Consider the following 19,401-nt stretch of genomic DNA (forward strand, 5'->3'; position numbering starts at 1 on the left):
TCAAGGGTCTTTTGAACAGGGTTTGAGCAGCATGATACCATCTCTCTCCTTTACTCTTAAGCCCATGGCCCTCAGGGAGGAGTCATCGGCCAACCCACAACATTCTAGAGCTACCACCAGCTCCTGATTCACCAGGTTGTGGTCTAGAATATTCCGGGTAGCAAAGATGGCCCACTGGCTGATGGAGAAACAACGGTTAAGGATGGCATTACATATACATTTATGGCACAAAGAGAGTTAGTTTTATTTTACAATGGAAGAGGAACAAGAGGAATGTAGAAACCCGACTCTCAAAAGCTTTTTTCTACACCAAAACTACCCATACTGGTTGTCTCCTACACATTCACACATACTTTACTTTGATTTGTGGTTGAAGGGGTGTAACACTAACCCACTCTCAATTAGCTACCACCATCCCACTGTAAAGGACACTATCAGTACAATGAGTGAGTACTGTGTCCATTTTGAATGACAAGGAAGCAACCAAGCCTCCCACCCCCTCTAGTTCTCTTCCTCTCCACATATGCCCAGTCAGTATCATTGACCAGGCCATGTAGCTGTGTGGCTGTGGCCCAGACCTGGGTTCAAATACTGAATACATAGAAGATTGACGCCCTGGCCCATGCCCTCTTTCTATAGATCTGTATTATATGGTTAGGCAAAATACTTATTCTCAGGACAGGTTGACTTTAACTCTGCTGGTATAGACGTTGTGAATGCAAGGGGAGAGCGACAGTGAAATTCCATATCTCTGGCATTGGTGGGGATGTGCAGTGTATCGTTTGCGAATACATTGCCCATGGAGCTCCATAACGCTTACACCACATCATCTCAGAATGTGAATATATAATATCCCCCCCCCCTGAAATTACAACTAGGTTTCAATGTGTTTTTTCCTGGTTAAATAAAAATTAATAAAAACACAACATAACAATAGGTAACGTGGACATAGCCATGTTGGAATTGAGACCGAAATAGGGACATGTTTTCCTTTGTATGGGCTTGAACGGGTTGCTTTGTTAGGCTCTGGTAATATGATTGATTGAGCTTGCCTGGCTGAATGGACCAATAGAATCATCTCAAACCGGCAAATGTAAGGGTTTTCTTCTGGTGAAAGAGAGGCGGACCAAAATGCAGCGTTGTGGTTATTCATGTTTTTAATAAAGACGACTATACATGAACAGACTAAACAAAACAAGAAAAGTGAAAACCTAAACAGTCCTATCTGGTGCAAACACAGAGACAGGAACAATCACCCACAAAACCCAACACAAAACAGGCTACCTAAATACGGTTCCCAATCAGAGACAATGACTAACACCTGCCTCTGATTGAGAACCATATCAGGCCAAACATAGAAATAGACAAACCAGACACACAACATAGAATGCCCACCCAGCTCACGTCCTGACCAACACTAAAACAAGGAAAACACATACAAACGATGGTCAGAACGTGACAGCAAAGACCACACATCCGGCACTCCAGGCAAGCTACCCACTGGGCACAGACATATTTTCAATGTCTAGCTTTGGTTTACATTTGGTTCATTTGTCAATTTAAGTGGAATTTACTTGAAATCAAGAAAACATTTAATGTAATTTGATTTGTTGATTTTTCAAATTCAATCCGTTTTCCACATTGATTCAATGTTATCACAATTTTTGTTGAATTGACTTGAAAACAACATTGATTCAAATAGTTTTTGCCCAGTGTGTCTGTCTGTAACCCACCTGAGAAGAGCAGAGGGAGCTCAACAGTAACCGTCGATGACAACTTCCTTCCTGAGAGGGTCAGGGGGACAGAGTGGGGCTCAGATTAATAGCTCACTGCCTGGTGAAAAGACAAGCTGGCACCGTGCCCTGACCGACAGCTAGCCCCCGGGGGTGGACGGAGGTGGACTTAAACTAAGCTGTTGTGTCAGTGCCAACATCCACCAACAGTATAAACATGATGGATACATGAAACATACAGTATAAGGATTCACCACAGTGACTTGTCATGCCACTAGAGGTCTCTTCACAGTCCCCAAGTCCAGAACAGACTATGGGAGGCACACAGTAATACATAGAGCCATGACTATTTTCCATATCAGGTAACTGATGAAAGCAGTATAATTCAGATTGAAAAAGCAGGTAAATATACACCTTATAGAACAACATGGACTGTGAAGAGACACAAAAGGAACAGACACATGCATACATAAACACACACATTGTGATATTGTTGTATGGTGGTATTGAACATTTTGTGTTGTAGATGTGGTGGTGTGGGGATGTTAAATGATGTACTGGTTAATCTTTAACTCATTCAATACAAACATAGTTCAATGTTTGATCTTTTGTTTTATACGTAAATGTGGGTGCATTGGTGTGTTTGGACCCCGGGAAGAGTAGCTGCCGTCTTGGCAGCAGCTAATGGGGATCCCTAATAAATACAAATGTAGACACTCCCCTACATCTATTTGGACAGTTAACTTCTTGGATATAGGGGGCGCTCTTTTAATTTATGGATAAAAAAACGTGCCCGTTTTAAGCGCAATATTTTGTCACGAAAAGATGCTTGACTATGCATATAATTGGCAGCTTTGGAAAGAAAACACTCTAACGTTTCCAAAACTGCAAAGACATTATCTGTGAGTGCCACAGAACTCATGCTACAGGCGAAACCAAGATGAAACTTCAACCAGGAAATGGGCAGAATTTTTTAGGCTCTGTTTTCCATTGTCTCCTTATATGGCTGTGAATGAGCCTGCCCTTTCTATCCAAGGTGTCTGCAGCATTGTGACGTATTTGTAGGCATATCATTGGAAGATTGGCCATAAGAGACTACATTTACCAGGGGTCCGCCCGGTGTCCTTTGTCTAAATTGGTGCGTAATCTACAAGCTGCACGCAGTCATCCAGTGATTGAGAGGAGAGAGGAGGCTTTCAACGAACGATATATCATGAAGAGATATGTGAAAAACACCTTGAGGAATGATTCTAAACAACGTTTACCATGTTTCAGTTGATATTATGGAGTTAATAATTTGGAAAAAAGTTCGGCATTTTTATGAATGTTTTTTCTTTTTTTTTTGGTAGCCAAACGTGACGCACCAAACGGAGCGATTTCTCCTAAACAAACAATCTTTCAGGAAAAACTGAGCATTTGCTATCTAACTGAGAGTCTCCTCATTGAAAAGATCTGAAGTTCTTCAAAGGTAAATGATTTTATTTGAATGATTTTTTTGGTTTTTGTGAAAATGTTGCCTGCTGATGCTAACGCTAAATGCTACGCTAGCTGTTACACAAATGCTTGTTTTGCTATGGTTGAGAAGCATATTTTGAAAATCTGAGATGACAGTGTTGTTAACAAAAGGCTAAGCTTGAGAGCTAGAATATTAATTTAATTTCATTTGCGATTTTCATGAATAGTTAACGTTGTGTTATGCTAATGAGCTGCGGGGATAATTACACTCCTGGATAAAGGTTTTTTTCGTAGCTAAACGTGACGCACCAAACGGAGCGATTTCTCCAAAACAAATAATCTTTCAGGAAAAACTAAGCATTTGCTATCTAACTGAGAGTCTCCTCATTGAAAACATCTGAAGTTCTTCAAAGGTAAATTATTTTATTTGAATGATTTTCTGGTTTTTGTGAAAATGTTGCCTGCTGATGCTAACGCTAAATGCTACGCTAGCCGCGCTAGCTGTTACACAAATGCTTGTTTTGCTATGGTTGAGAAGCATATTTTGAAAATCTGAGATGACAGTGTTGTTAACAAAAGGCTAAGCTTGAGAGCTAGAATATTAATTTAATTTCATTTGCGATTTTCATGAATAGTTAACGTTGCGTTATGGTAATGAGCTTGAGGCTGTATTCACGATCCCGGATCCGGGATGGCTCGACGCAAGAAGTTAAGCTAAAAAACATAATTTGGCTCTATACTCCAGCATTTTGGATTTGAGAGCAAATATTTTACAGATGTGAAAGTACAGAATGTCACCTTTTATACGAGGTTGTTTTCATATATGTTTTACATTTAGAAATGAATGCACTTTATGCATCTAGTCCCCCCGTTTGAATGTGACATTAAGCACTTGGAAAAATGAACTTAGTGCATAAAATGTAGTATTTGGTCCTACATTCCTAGCACACAATGACTACATCAAGCTTATGACTCTTCAAACTTGTTGGTAGCATTTGCAGTTTGATTTGGTTGTGTTTCAGGATATGTTGTGGCCAAAATAAATGGTAAATAATGTAGTGTGTCATTTTGAGGCCACTTTTGTGATTAACAAGTATTTGGGAGGGGGGGGGGGCGCTATGAATGTTTGTTCCTCTTTCTCACTCAACATTATTCAGGATTTATTCAGGACTATCCATAATCATGGAAGCATCCACATTAATGTAGAAGGACTGAAAAGCTCAGTTCTGGGATTTTCTTCTACTCCAAAATTAATTTTAAAAAATGTATGCTGACACCATCTGAAATATAATTTCCATCTCCAGAAATGAGCCCAATTACATACGGGTAAAAATTTAACATATTGGACCATGCATATAGCCTATGTATGGTCTACAGTGCCTTCAGAAAGTACTCGGACCTGTGGACTTTTCCCAAAATGTTTACGTTAAAAACGTATTCTAAAATGGATTTAAAAAAAAGACAAACTCCTCAGCAATCTACACATAATTACAAAGCGAAAACAGGTTTCAGGAAATGTTAGCAACTTTATAAAAACAGAAATAAGATACTTACATTAAGTATTCGGATCCTTTGCTATGAGACTCGAAATTGAGTTCAGGTGCATCCTCTTTCCATTGATCATCCTTGTGATGTTTCTACAACTTGGAGTCCACTTGTGGTAAATTCAATTGATTGGACATTTTTTGGAAAGGCACACACCTGTCTATATAAAGGTCCCACATTTGACAGTGCATGTCAGGGCAAAAACCAAGCCATGAGGTCGAAGGAATTGTCCATTGATCTCCAAGACAGGACTGTGTCGAGGCACAGATCTGGGAAACGGTACCAAACATTTCTGCAGCATTGAAGGTCCCCAAGAACACAGTGGCCTCCATCATTCTTAAATGGAAGAGGTTTACATAGACATACGTGCATTTGTCCAAATACTTATGACACCTTCAAAGAGAGGGACTAGATACATAAAATGCTTTCATTTCTAAAATGGTAAAACAAATATTTATAACAATACCCTCAAATAAAAGATGACATTCTGTACTGTCGCCTCATGACATTTGTTAAATCCTAAATGTTGGAAGATAAAGACAAAATGTACACATTTTAGCATCACTGTGTGTCCAAATAAATACATAGTATACAGTAAAATATATCTATCATCCACCAACATTGATTTATGACTATAAACATGGTAGATAAATGTACGTATCAGCAACAACAATACTTACAGGAAGACAAAGGATGATACATAAAAGTACAACGCTCATTAGGTTAACATCCATCCACAGTGGCTTTAACATGATAGTTACAACTAGTAAAATTTAAACACCACAGGGACATCAGATTCTAGACGAATCAAAAGGACACAGGGATTGTTGCTTTCAATAACGCAGTTGTCCATAATGAGAGGAAGACCATCCAGTTCCCTAACCTGGAAGAAGAATACAAAAATCGAATTAGGAATACACGATATATTGGTGAACATATCGGAATTGGCCGATATTAGCTAAAAATGCCAACATCGGTATCGGCCCGATGTCTAGTTTAACAACGATTTGCAAAACCGATGTCAAAGCTGACACGCATGCCTAAACTCAGCAAAAAAAGAAACGTCCTCTCACTGTCAACTGTGTTAATTTTCAGCAAAATTAACATGTGTAAATATTTGTATGAACATAAGATTCAACAACTGAAACAAACTGAACAGGTCCCACAGACATGCGACTAACAGAAGTGGAATAATCCAGGTCAAAATCAAAAGCAACAGTCAGTATCTGATGTGGCCACAAGCTGCATTAAGTACTGCAGTGCATTTCCTCCTCATGGACTGCACCAGATTTGCCAGTTCTTGCTGTGAGATGTTACCACACTCTTCCATCAAGGCACCTGCAAGTTCCCGGACATTTCTAGCCCTCACCCTCCGACCCAACAGGTCAGAGACGTGCTCAATGGGATCGAGATCCGGGCTCGTCGCTGACCATTGCAGAACGCTGGCATTCCTGTCTTGCAGGAAATCACGCACAGAACGAGCAGTATGGCTGGTGATATTGTCATGCTGGAGGGTCATGTCAGGATGAGCCTGCAGGAAGTGTACCAGATGAGGGAGGAGGATGTCTTCCCTGTAACACACAGCGTTGATATTGCCTGCAATGACAACAAGCGCAGTCTGAAGATGCTGTGACACCGCCCCAGACCATGACGCACCCTCCACCTCCAAATCGATAATGCTCCAGACTACAGGCCTCGGTGTAACGCCCATTCCTTCGAAGATAAACTCAAATCCGACCACCCCTGGTGAGACAAAACCGTGACTAGTCAGTGAAGAGCACTTTTTGCTAGTCCTGTCTAATCCAGCGATGGTGGATTTGTGCCCATAGGCGACGTCGTTGCCGGTGATGTCTGGTGAGGACCTGCCTTTACAACAGGCCTACAAGCCCTTAGTCCAGCCTCTCTCAGCCTTTTGTGGACAGTCTGAGCACTGATGGAGGGATTGTGCGTTCCTGGTGTAACTTGAGCAGTTTTTGCCATCCTGTGCCTGTCCCGCAGATGTTCAGATGTACCGATTCTGTGCAGGTGTTGTTACACGTGGTCTGCCACTGCGAGGACGATCAGCTGTCCGTCCTGTCTCACCGGTAGTGTTGTCTTAGGCATCTCACAGTACAGATATTGCAATTTATTTCCCTGGCCACAGCTGCAGTCCTCATGCCTACTTGCAGCATGCCTAAGGCAAGTTTACGCAGATGAGCAGGGATCCTGGGCATCTTTCTTTTGTTGTTTTTCCAGAGTTAGTAGAAAGGCCTCTTTAGTGTCCTAAGTTTTCATAACTGCGATCTTAATTGCCTACCGTCTGTAAGCTGTTTAATTAATTGTTTATGGTTCATTGAACAAGCATAGGAAACGGTGTACAAACCTTTTACAGTGAAGATCTGTGAAGTTAATTGGATTTTTAAAATTATCTTTGAAAGACAAGGTCCTGAAAAAGGGATGTTCCTTTTTTTTGCTGAATTTATATAACACAAATAGATGAAAACATCTTTGTATAACGTAGGTAGGTAAGTGATGACTCCACGTAAAATTTTGCACTACATGTGCAACACAGTATTCCTAACCTAGCCCACAATGTCTGCTGTGTGGATCGAGCAGTCAACAAGTCGATTTCAATTTCAGCGAGACAACTTAAAGGCGAAATCCATTAACGCCAAGATAATGGAATTCATTGCCCTTGACAAATCAACCGATCTCTGTCGTGGGTGATGTTGGCTTTCACCAACCAGTCGAGCACCGGTACACTTTTTATTTATATTTAAAAAAAAAAAATTCAGATGTTGCCCTACCGGAGTTACACCATAATAGCGTCACAGCTATTAGCTTCACAACGGACATCAGCCCCATGAGCTTACGGAGTCTGACAGCACAGTGGGTCGTCGAGGATTTCATACTGAAGTCGTATTGAATGCTCATGAATATGCTGGTATTCATACCGCTGCTGCCATTTCACTGGCATTTGAGAACATGTTTGAAACTTGAACACACTAGCTAGCTCCATTAGAACAACTGACTCAACTGCGCCTGCAGCAGATGTGATACCCTCTCATGGCATTGAAACACCTGCTCAACAAAACTGGCAGGGATGTAAACAAATGTGCACACAATTTGAGATAAGCTTTATGTGGATATGGAACATTTCTGGGATCTACACTGCTCAAAAAAAGTAAAGGGAACACTAAAATAACACATCCTAGATCTGAATGAATGAAATATTCTTATTAAATACGCTTTTCTTTACATAGTTGAATGTGCTGACAACAAAATCACACAAAAATTATCAATGGAAATCAAATTTATCAACCCACGGAGGTCTGGATTTGGAGACACTCAAAATTAAAGTGGAGAACCACACTACAGGCAGATCCAACTTTGATGTAATGTCCTTAAAACAAGTTAAAATGAGGCTCAGTAATGTGTGTGGCCTCCACGTGCCTGTATGACCTCCCTACAATGCCTGGGCATGCTCCTGATGAGGTGGCGGATGGTCTCCTGAGGGATCTCCTCCCAGACCTGGACTAAAGCGTCCGCCAACTCCTGGACAGTCTGTGGTGCAACGTGGCGTTGGTGGATGGAGCGAGACATGATGTCCCAGATGTGCTCAATTGGATTCAGGTCTGGGGAAAGGGGGGGCCAGTCTATAGCATCAATGCCTTCTTCTTGCAGGAACTGCTGACACACTCCAGCCACATGATGTCTAGCATTGTCTTGCATTAGGAGGAACCCGGGGCCAACCGCACCAGCATATGGTCTCACAAGGGGTCTGAGGATCTCATCTCGGTATCTAAATGGCAGTCAGGCTACCTCTGGCGAGCACATGGAGGGCTGTGTGGCCCCCCAAAGAAATCTTGCTTCCTAAGTGGACAGTTTGATTTCACAGAAGTGTGATTGACTTGGAGTTACATTGTGTTGTTTAAGGGTTCCCTTTATTTTTTTGAGCAGTGTATTTTCAGATCGTGAAACATGGGACAAACACCTTACATGTTTCGTTTATATTTTTGTTCAGAGTAGTGTTTGTATTCTAATTCCTAATTCTAACGCCACTGATTCTGTCACATAACAGTGGAGTGCGCATGCCCATTCTGACTTTGTCAATGCTAAGCTAACCAGTTAGCTAGCAGCTAGTGCTGACTGGTTTCTATGGAGTGAAGATGGCCCCTTTTCCCGACGAGGTGGATGCTTTTACTGGCCCACATTGGCGAATGAAACTTTGCCCTGGCAACAAAACTGCCCACACAGGCTGTGGACAAGCAATTCAGTGGTATTCTCTCTTTACTGTGTCGCCACCAGGCTCGATGCTATGTACAAGGACCGCTACTTTGATGCAAACAAAAAACGTAAAATTTGTTAAATGTTGCATACAAGATGACAACATGGAAACGGACACCGTGACAGTGTGCACCAAGGAAGAGGCCACAGACAGACACAGCTGAAACGTCACTGCTTGACATGTATGATGCAATCATGGTTGAGAATGAAATGACTGAACAATGAAACAGCACAGCAACTAAGTGAAATAAATCGGTTTTGATTATGTTTTACTGGTAATGGGCACATACGTAAATGCCAACAAAAAAACTTTTTGGTCATTGTGTGTGTGTGTAACCTTTATTTAACTAGGCAAGTAGGTTAAGAACAAATTCTTATTTACAAATGACTGCCTACCCCGGCCAAACCTGGACGACGCTGGGCCAATTGTGCGTCGCCCTATAGGACACCCAATCACGGCCGGATGTGATACTACAGTCCCTGGTTCGAATCCAGGCTGTAACACCTCTTGCACTGAGATGCAGTGCCTTAGACCACTGTGTCTATGTGTGTGTGTTAACTATTAATGTTGTACAAGGATGCTCAAAAGGCAGCCAAAATGTTAAATATCGGTATCGGGACTTATCGGATATCGGATATCGGCCAAAAGTGTCATATCGGTGCATCCCTAAATATAATCAAAACAAACATATTTACAATGCAGAAATAGAATCTCACCATCCCAAAAAATCTAGATTCTCATCCAAAACACAGTAAAAAACACTAGTCACTAATTATTCTGTTTGTCTTGAGTCTATAGATAGGGCCAAATTTCAAACAATGATGAGGTGGCAATGTTCCTTATGCAAGAAGAAGCTGTTTAAGTATTGTGTTTCCTTGATTTCTATAGGACAATCTCAATAACCAACCAACATCTATGTCCCTATCAGCCAACATTGAGGTCCCTATCCTTAGGAAATCCCTACTACCACGGAAAATAGCTGTGTGTGGTTGCGGGTTTGTCTAAAGCTGTCACAACGTGTTACACTTGTCCCTGTCACCTGCTATCTAATTAAATAGGTTAATTTACATGCATGCGGTTACTCTGCAAATGAATTGGTAGAGAACGGCCATAGCAAGAGAGAAAAGTGTGTACTTTTTGTTCACTCAAAATCATATTATGAACATCAGCCTATATGTAAAAAAATACTTAATGAAAGACTATCATATCAAATGATTAATTACCAGCTGGGAGCCGGCAGAGGGTTATCATCATTCATGGGCCTTGTAAAGTGGGAGCAAGATTTTTAAGCCACTGCAGGTGGACACATGCCATTTCCCCCATCCCTATGAATGTGCTTTTATATCACAGTCAGTGATGGCTTGCCGCTAGCTGGGATAATGAGTAAGGAAATGTTTCGCTTTCTTCCATTAACGTAATAATAATAAAACCATCATGAGGAAGCCAATATGGCTCAGTGCCAAGATGGACTCAAAAGCACTTATTGTCTCTCCGGTGTGGCCCAGGAAGCACAGATACAGCATGAGGAGATTACTGTATGTGCTATTTAACTCAACATGTGTCTCAAATGACATCCTACTCCGTTTAGTGAACTACTTTTGACCAGTCGATTAGAATAGGAAGTGTCATTTTAGATTTTCATTCTCCATTCCTGACCTTTTACACATGCTTCTTGACCCTAGATCTGTCATGTCCAAGGATTAAATCCCTATTTTAGACACCGAGATAAACACTCTAAGGGCTGATTTAAGGGTTCAAAAGGAGTCTGCAAATCCTACTCTGAAAGGACACGCTCACAGACAGAACTTGTGGCGGCTGAGTAAACTTCAAAGCATTGGATGAAATGTAGTATATCAATGGTCTTGCAACACGAGAGTCAATTATTTAATATTCGACCCCACACCCATGTTTTGTCAACTATCTGCACTATTACCCAAGAAAGCAAAGGCAACTGAACTAAATGACTGTCATCATGAAGTGCTTTGAGAGACTAGTCAAGGATCATGTCACCTCTACCTTAGCTGACACCCTAGACCCACTTCAATTTGCTTACTGCCCCAATAGACCACCAATCATCAAGTTTGCAGATGACACAACAGTAGTAGGCCTGATTACCAACAATGACGAGACAGCCTACAGGGAGGAGGTGAGTGCCCTCGGAGTGTGGTGCCAAGAAAATAACCTCTCACCCAAAGTCAACAAAACAAAGTAGTTGATCGTGAACTTCAGGAAACAGCAGAGGGAGCACCACCCTTATTCACATCGATGGGACTGCAGTGGAGAAGGTGGAAAGCTTCAAGTTCCTTGCCGTACATATCACTGACAAACTGAAATGGTCCACCCACACAGACAGTGTGGTGAAGGCGCAACAGAGCCTCTTCAACCTCAGGAGGCTGATGAAATTTGGCTTGGCACCTAAAACCCTCAACCAACTTTTACAATGGAGAGCATCCTGTCGGGCTGCATCACCGCCTGGTACAGCAACTGCACCGCCCGCAACCAACACATCACTGGGGGCAAACTACTTGCCCTCCAAGACACCTACAGCACCTGTCACAGGAAGGCCAAAAAGATCATCAAGGACAACAACCTCCCGAGCAAGCCACTGCCTGTTCACATAGCTTATCATCCAGAAGGTGAGGTCAGTACAAGTGGGACCGAGAGACTGAAAAACAGCTTCGAGCTCAAGGCCATCAGTGTTAAATAGCAATCACTAGCACATTAGAGGCTGCTGCCTCTAAGACTTGGGATCACTGGCCACTTTAATAATGTTTACATATTTTGCATTACCCATCTCTTATGTATATACTGTATTCTAGCCTATTCTACTATCTAAGTCTATGCCGCTTGCCCAATGTTTATATATTCTTAATTCCATTGCTTTAGATGTGTTTATTGTGAAGTTGTTAGATGTTACTGTTAGATATTATTGCACTGTTAGAACTAGAAACACAAGCATTTCGCAACACCCACAATAACATTTGCTAAACACGTGTATATGACAAATAAAATGTGATATCTGTGCCAGCTGTATGCTTGCTGTATCCTTGTTCTGGTTGGTAGTGTTTCTGTGACAATGGTTTCCTTTGAGACGGATGAGATGTGCCTTGAAGCTGACAGAGGGAGAGGAGGAGCAGTCTCCACCCTTATTCAAGGAGAAGTGCTGATCTGCAGTGAATACATTCTTACTGGTCTTCCCCAGTGCATGGACCTGCTGCAGGAGATCTATAAGAGGAGAAAGAGGTGAATAGGAGAACACAGTTTACATACAAAGGGATACAGTACCAGAATATCAATCACATTTACTTATAAAGCCCCTTTCTACATCAGAAGTCGGACAAAAAAGACAAAATAACAATCAGTGACCAGAAAAAGGCAACGGAACATAAAGGCAAAATTATCAATTCGACAAAAGAGGTGAGAGGTATTCCCCTGCCTCAGGTGTAGTATAAGAGTTCTGCTGATGATAGATGGTTATTAAGTGAAGGGCATGAGCCTGCTGGTACTTTAAGTGTCAGTTCCGTTCCAACACAGTAGAACTATATTAATGTCACTGGATTTGTAGTGAAAGTATAAAGACTATGTGAAAGTATATACTGTATGTGGGCCACCTACTTTGTCATGAACATTTGATAGTGTGACATGCTGGTAGTCTTTATTTAAAAAAATAACAGCACACAGCTATTTATCAGGGCTCTAATGTCAAAAGATTAAAACCTCTTACAGCTCCCCCCCTTTCTTGTGCAATTTCTGCCTGAAGACATACCCAAATCTAACAGCCTGTAGCTCAGACACAGAACCAAGGATATGCATATTCTTGGTACCATTTGAAAGAAAACACTGAAGTTTGTGGAAATTTGAATTGAATGTAGGAGAATAACACTAGATCTGGTTTAGATAAAACAATGAAAAAAAACATACGTTTTAGATTTTTATATCATCATCTTTAAAATGAACAAGATAAAACAAACATCATCCTGATGGGGACAATTTCAGTGGAAAATATAAGAGGGCAACAGTACTTGTGCAAAGTTTCAGAATGATAACTTCCAAAATGAGTGTGCTACATGACATTTATCATGAAGTCACCCAGGTGTCCCACACAAGTAGCCCAAATGTACCCAAGTGGCCAAATTGGTGAAGGTATACATTTTGAAACAAATCACTATATACAAAATACCAAAATGGTATTCTAACACACCCCCCCAAAAAAAATTGAGAAAAATAAATGATTTAAAAATGTTTTATTCAAAAAAAAAAAAAAATATATATATATATATATACACACACATTTACAAAATAACATGGGTAGCCATTTACACACTTTAAATATTTGGAAGACCCTCAGTCTTCTATCAAATCAAATCTATTTATATAGCCCCAGCCTAAAACCCCAAACAGCAAGCAATGCAGGTGTAGAAGCACGGTGGCTAGGAAAAACTCCCTAGAAAGGCAAAAACCTAGGAAGAAACCTAGAGAGGAACCAGGCTATGAGGGGTGGCCAGTCCTCTTCTGGCTGTGGTTGTAGTGGGTGCAGCAGGACAGCACCTCAAGAGTAAAAATGAACAGTTTTTAGGGTTCCATAGCCGCAGGCAGAACAGTTGAAACTGGAACAACGGCAAGGCCAGGTGACAGCAAGGAATCATCATGCCAGGTAGTCCTGACGCATGGTCCTAGGGCTCAGGTCGTCCGAGAGGGAGAAAGAGAGAATTAGAGAGAGCATACTTAAATTCACACAGGACACCGGATAAGACTCCCATTCGGAGTCAGTGTCACTGTGAAAGAAAATGTTCAGTTAGAATTGTTTCACATATGAGCCCTGATTCAACAGGTATAATAAACACACATATATATATATAAATATATATTTTTTTTACTAGGCAAGTCAGTTACGAACACATTCTTATTTTCAATGATGGCCTAGGAACAGAGAGATAACTGACTGTTTAGGGGCAGAACGACAGATTTTGTACCTTGTCAGCTCAGGGATTTGAACTTGCAACCTTTCGGTTACTAATCCAATGCTCTAACCACTAGGCTACCCTAATATAAATATATAAATAAATAAATAAATAAATAAAATATATATATATATATTCCTTGCTGTCCACTTAGGAAGCAACACTGATTGACAATACATTTCACATGCTGTTGTGCAAATGGAATACACAACAGGTGGACATTATAGGCAATTAGCAAGACATCCCCAATTAAGGAGTGGTTGTCCAGGTGGTGACCACAGACCACTTCTCAGTTCCCATGCTTCCTGGCTGATGTTTTGGTCACTTTTGAATGCTGGCGGTGCTTTCACTCTAGTGGTAGCATGAGATGGAGTCTACAACCCACACAAGTGGCTCATATAGTGCAGCTCATCCAGGATGGCACATCAATGCGAGCTGTGGCAAGACGATTTGCTGTGTCTGTCAGCGTAGTGTCCAGAGCATGGAGACGCTACCAGGAGACAGGCCAGTACATCAGGAGACGTGGAGGAGGCCGTAGGAGAGCAACAACCCAGCAGCAGGACCGCTACCTCCGCCTTTGTGCAAGGAGGAGCAGGAGGAGCACTGCCAGAGCCCTGCAAAATGACCTCCAGCAGGCCACAAATGTGCATGTGTCTGCTCAAACGGTCAGAAACATGAGTTTCCATGAGGGTGGTATGAGGGCCCGGCGTCCACAGGTGGGAGTTGTGCTTACAGCCCAACACCGTGCAGGATGTTTGGCATTTGCCAGAGAACACCAAGATTGGCAAATTCGCCACTGGCGCCCTGTGCTCTTCACAGATGAAAGCAGGTTCACACTGAGCACATGTGACAGACATGACAGAGTCATGGTGTGGGGTGGCATTTCTTTGGGGGGCCGCACAGCCCTCCATGTGCTCGCCAGAGGTAGCCTGACTGCCATTAGGTATCGAGATGAGATCCTCAGACCCCTTGTGAGACCATATGCTGGTGCGGTTGGCCCTGGGTTCCTCCTAATGCAAGACAATGCTAGACCTCATGTGGCTGGAGTGTGTCAGCAGTTCCTGCAAGAGGAAGGCATTGATGCTATGGACAGGCCCGCCCGTTCCCCAGACCTGAATCCAATTGAGCACATCTGGGACATCATGTCTCGCTCCATCCACCAATGTCACGTTGCACCACAGACTGTCCAGGAGTTGGCAGATGCTTTAGTCCAGGTCTGGGAGGAGATCCCTCAGGAGACCATCCGCCACCTCATCAGGAGCATGCCCAGGCGTTGTAGCGAGGTCATGCAGGCACGTGGAGGCCACACACACACACACTACTGAGCCTCATTTTGACTTGTTTTAAGGACATTACATCAAAGTTGGATCAGCCTGTAGTGTGGTTCTCCACTTTAATTTTGAGTGTCTCCAAATCCAGACCTCCATGGGTTGATCAATTTGATTTCCATTGATGATTTTGTTATCAGCACATTCAACCATGTAAAGAAAAGTATTTAATAAGAATATTTCATTCAGATCTAGGATGTGTTATTTTAGTGTTCCCTTTATTGTATATTGCTTCTAAAATTTTTTTTTTTTACAAATAATATTTTATATTATTTATTTCAAACAAGGGCATTAGCATGAAAAGAACTTACCAGTCCAAAACAATGTCCTCTCCCGTTCAATAAATATTCCTCCACAATCGCTAAATGAATCGTCCTACAATCGGTTTCACCTTCCCAATCAATTTATTCTAAAATTGTGTGTACATCTGTATATCTAGACTTAGATTTAGCTTTCCCTGACCTAGTCGCCATTATGATTGATATATAAACAGCTGAATCTGCGCGTTTACCAAACAATGCAGTGCGTAATATGTGTTTCTCCTTCCGGTATGAAACTTCAATAGCAAAGGACTCACTTTAAGCTGGAACTTACTACATGGGCTGGTCTTGCAACACAAACATGGCATATTGCCGTTTACCTCAGCTCATTGGCTATCTACCCAGCTAGATTTCAAGACGATCAATGGTCATTGGGTTAAAAGACGAATCAAGGAAACAGCGGGCAAATCATTGGTGCACAATGATGTCATGACTTGTTGTCTTCAAATCGGTTTCTTTCAGTCAATATGTCCCGCGAAATGGCCCATCAGGTTTGATTGTGTTACTAACAAACCAGTTGATTGCAGTGAAACCAAACATGACTGGAAAAGTCACGTTCTGTGTGGGTTATTTACCTGGAATGTGTCGTCAAATGGAATGAGACGGAATTCACGACACAAGCGGTTCACAAAATGTTTCGTGTTAGGCTATAAAAACAGATTTGATCAAACAGAAGATCATTCATTGTGTAACAATGTGCATTGGTAGGTAAACGATTTATTTTAACGCAGTTTGTGATTATGTTACGCCTGTGCTGGTTAAAATAGTTTTTTTTATGGGGCTCTATGCTCAGATAATCGCATCGTATTCTTTCGCAGTAAATCCTTTTTTAAATCTGACAACGCAGTTGGATTAGCAAGATTCTAGGCTTTCGATACATGTGACACACTTGTATTTTCATGAATGTTTAATATGACTATTTATGTAGCGATCACCGTATGTTGTGGAATTTCAGCCCGCCTAGGGGGCTCCGTGCGCAGAGGTTAAGCATCATTGGTAAAAGGTTTTGTAAATATCCAGTCCAATAGATCATGGTGTACTTATTTACCAACTGTAGACTTGAGGTCAGGGTGGTTCTGCAGGAACATGAACTGTTTGTGAAGAGAGGTCATCTCACAGAGAACATCTAACAGGCTGGTCACAGTCAAGGCCTCCTATAAAATACAACACCAATCAATCACCCACCCAAACAATCAAAAACAAGCAATATACAAGCAATATACAATGTCACAGAAACAGCAATAGCAGACACAGTCAGGTACCCAGGCTATGGAAAAGGTCATTTATACAACCAATCAATCGGATCATTGACTCCTCCTTGTCTGATTCAGAGGAGAGTGTGAGCACGGCCCTGCAGCGCTCCTGGAAGCAGGATGCCAGGAAGGTAGATACGATCCCACCATCCTCAGAGTCCTCCTCTCCCAACAGAGATCAGCTCCAGCAACGTCACCCTGCAACTCCATCAATATTTATGTAATTAATTGATTGGATTATGTATAGTAGAGCGTTTCTTGAAACTCAATGTAAGGAGGAAACTCACAAATTTGGGACCAAGAATTGCTGATTTCGGGTGTAGAGGTACTAGTTTCTAAGATTTGTATGAGTAGGTAGATTCTTGAATTGACTAGATGGATATATCTCCGATGGCTCATCCCTGCATACATGTTCTTAACGAGCATTGAGGACTTTAGGAAGTGCTGAATTTCAATCAAAACTCTCCATTTTTTTTTACCATAATGTTCATATGTGTGTACATCTCTCTCACACACAGCCCATCTCCCACACCCAACCACACCCATGAGAGGGTACCTACATCCAGTTCAGTTCTGACAGTCCTACACAGCTCCATGACCTCCAGGGCCAGGTGGGTGTTCCCTGGCTGAGCCAGTTGCTCCACCTTGTGTTCATCCAGACAGGTGTGGAGCACCATGAAGGAATAGGCCACTGCCCACTTCGTGGTCCACACACAAAAGTGCCCTACAAAACAGTCAACATAGAAATCCAACTGATTGTCTTCAGAGATAGACAGGATGGGTTGAGGGTAGCTGAAGGAAGGGATTATTAAAAAACAAACAAAAAGATGACTGCAAAATACTTTGTGTCTGTAAATTGTATGTATATAGTATGTAAAAGCTGGAGGTAGAAGCCTAAGTATTGTTGTCCATTAGTGTACACCAATTAGGGGAGGGGTGGCAGGGTTAGGGGAAAATAAAGGAATACAATTGTAAAATAAATTATAATAATAATTTCAAACTGCCAACATTAACTTCGATCCAGTCCGGGATGTTTTGCTGACACTATGCTTTCATACATAAAACATAAAAATTCCAGTTTGAAGGCCTAAAGGATCAATAAAGATTAAGTCCTTTTTCCTAATGTGAATTGTGACAACTGTGAAGTGAAACTGATGTAGGGCCAAAGTACTTACATGAGAAGATCTGGAAAGATGAGCACCCAAATGCAGAACTGGTTATCAACAGCAAGGTTTCCAATTAACTGTGGTAAAGTGCAGAGAACAACAGTCAGACACATAAGAAGGCTTAAGAAAAAAAAAGAAAAAAATGAAATTTGAACAGTTACAATAAGCACACAACTGAAAATAAGCACACAACTGCAAATATCAGGAGATTACGCTTATTCTCTTCAGCCATAGGAGGGAGAATAAAAACAAATCACCTTCAAAGACATAGTCAGTGTTCTCAGTCTTCAGTTTCTGAAGCATGTCTAGGATTCTGATTGACAGGTCAACAGCACCAAGGGACCTGGATAAAACGGTAGATTTGTTTGTTTTAACCAACCCACCCACCCAGTACAACTGGACAGGGGGAGGGGGGGCACTTCATAACAGGGAAACTGCTAAATAGAACACCCCCAGAATTTTGAAGTGTAAACACACTTGAATTCATGCGAAAACAAAACTACCAACATGGATACACTTGGTAATGTTATTAACTCTTCCTTGACTGTGCATGATTGGATTAAAGTGTCTGGTAAATTAACTAAATGTAGATCCAATGTAAAACATTTGTGTGCATGCTTTTGTGTGTCAACTGGATTCAGTATTGACTGCAGCTCACCTCATTAGGGTCTGGTTGAGTGCACACTGTACACAGCCATTGCTCTGGGCTCTGAAGCATACTGCAGTCAACAGCAGGATCAGCTCTTCAACCCATCTACCTGCAGCCTGGATCTCCTCTGATAGCTTTGACAGGATCTTCATTAGGCTCCTGAAGGCTTCATCCTCACTGCGGTCTCTGTGATAATATTAGAAAACGATCAATTTATACAAACAAAAGCAGGACATGGGTAACAGCCCAGTTCAATGATGAGACAGCCTGTATAGCTGAGGTATTTTGCAAGCTAGTTAGCCACAACTCGCCCCTTTGCGCACCTGTTTCCCTGAATTCGTAACACATTTGTCAGTGACGGTCAATGTTCTTCAAGGAACTTCTCAGCAACAATTTCATTCAATAATGTTGTAAAGTCCTTATCCATGATTCCAACGTGGGTTCCGCCATGTTTGTTCGTGGGACATCCGTGTTATATCCTGGTGTTTGATTAGCTAAAACCAGGAAGGAGGCTGTGATGGAACATTTGTTCCACCAAAATCATCAGTTTGATGGAACTTTGAAATCGATAATGATATTTCACCATCACATTAATACCTATTTAAACCTTCTAATTTCCATGACATTAGCACCTTAAATGTTATGTTTTAGTTTTTTTTCACATTAGTACATAAAAGCAAAGCACAATCTACAGATTGTGACCATGCTATGTTTCACAATGACC

At 41.6% G+C, this 19,401-nt stretch overlaps 1 pseudogene; it reads right to left on the bottom strand.

Moving 5' to 3' along the window:
- On the bottom strand, positions 1-19,127 carry LOC112215059 (annotated as a pseudogene).
- Between the last annotated feature and the right edge of the window lie 274 nt (positions 19,128-19,401).

Source organism: Oncorhynchus tshawytscha, linkage group LG15 (assembly GCF_018296145.1).
Source record: "Oncorhynchus tshawytscha isolate Ot180627B linkage group LG15, Otsh_v2.0, whole genome shotgun sequence".
Lineage (NCBI taxonomy): Eukaryota > Metazoa > Chordata > Actinopteri > Salmoniformes > Salmonidae > Oncorhynchus > Oncorhynchus tshawytscha.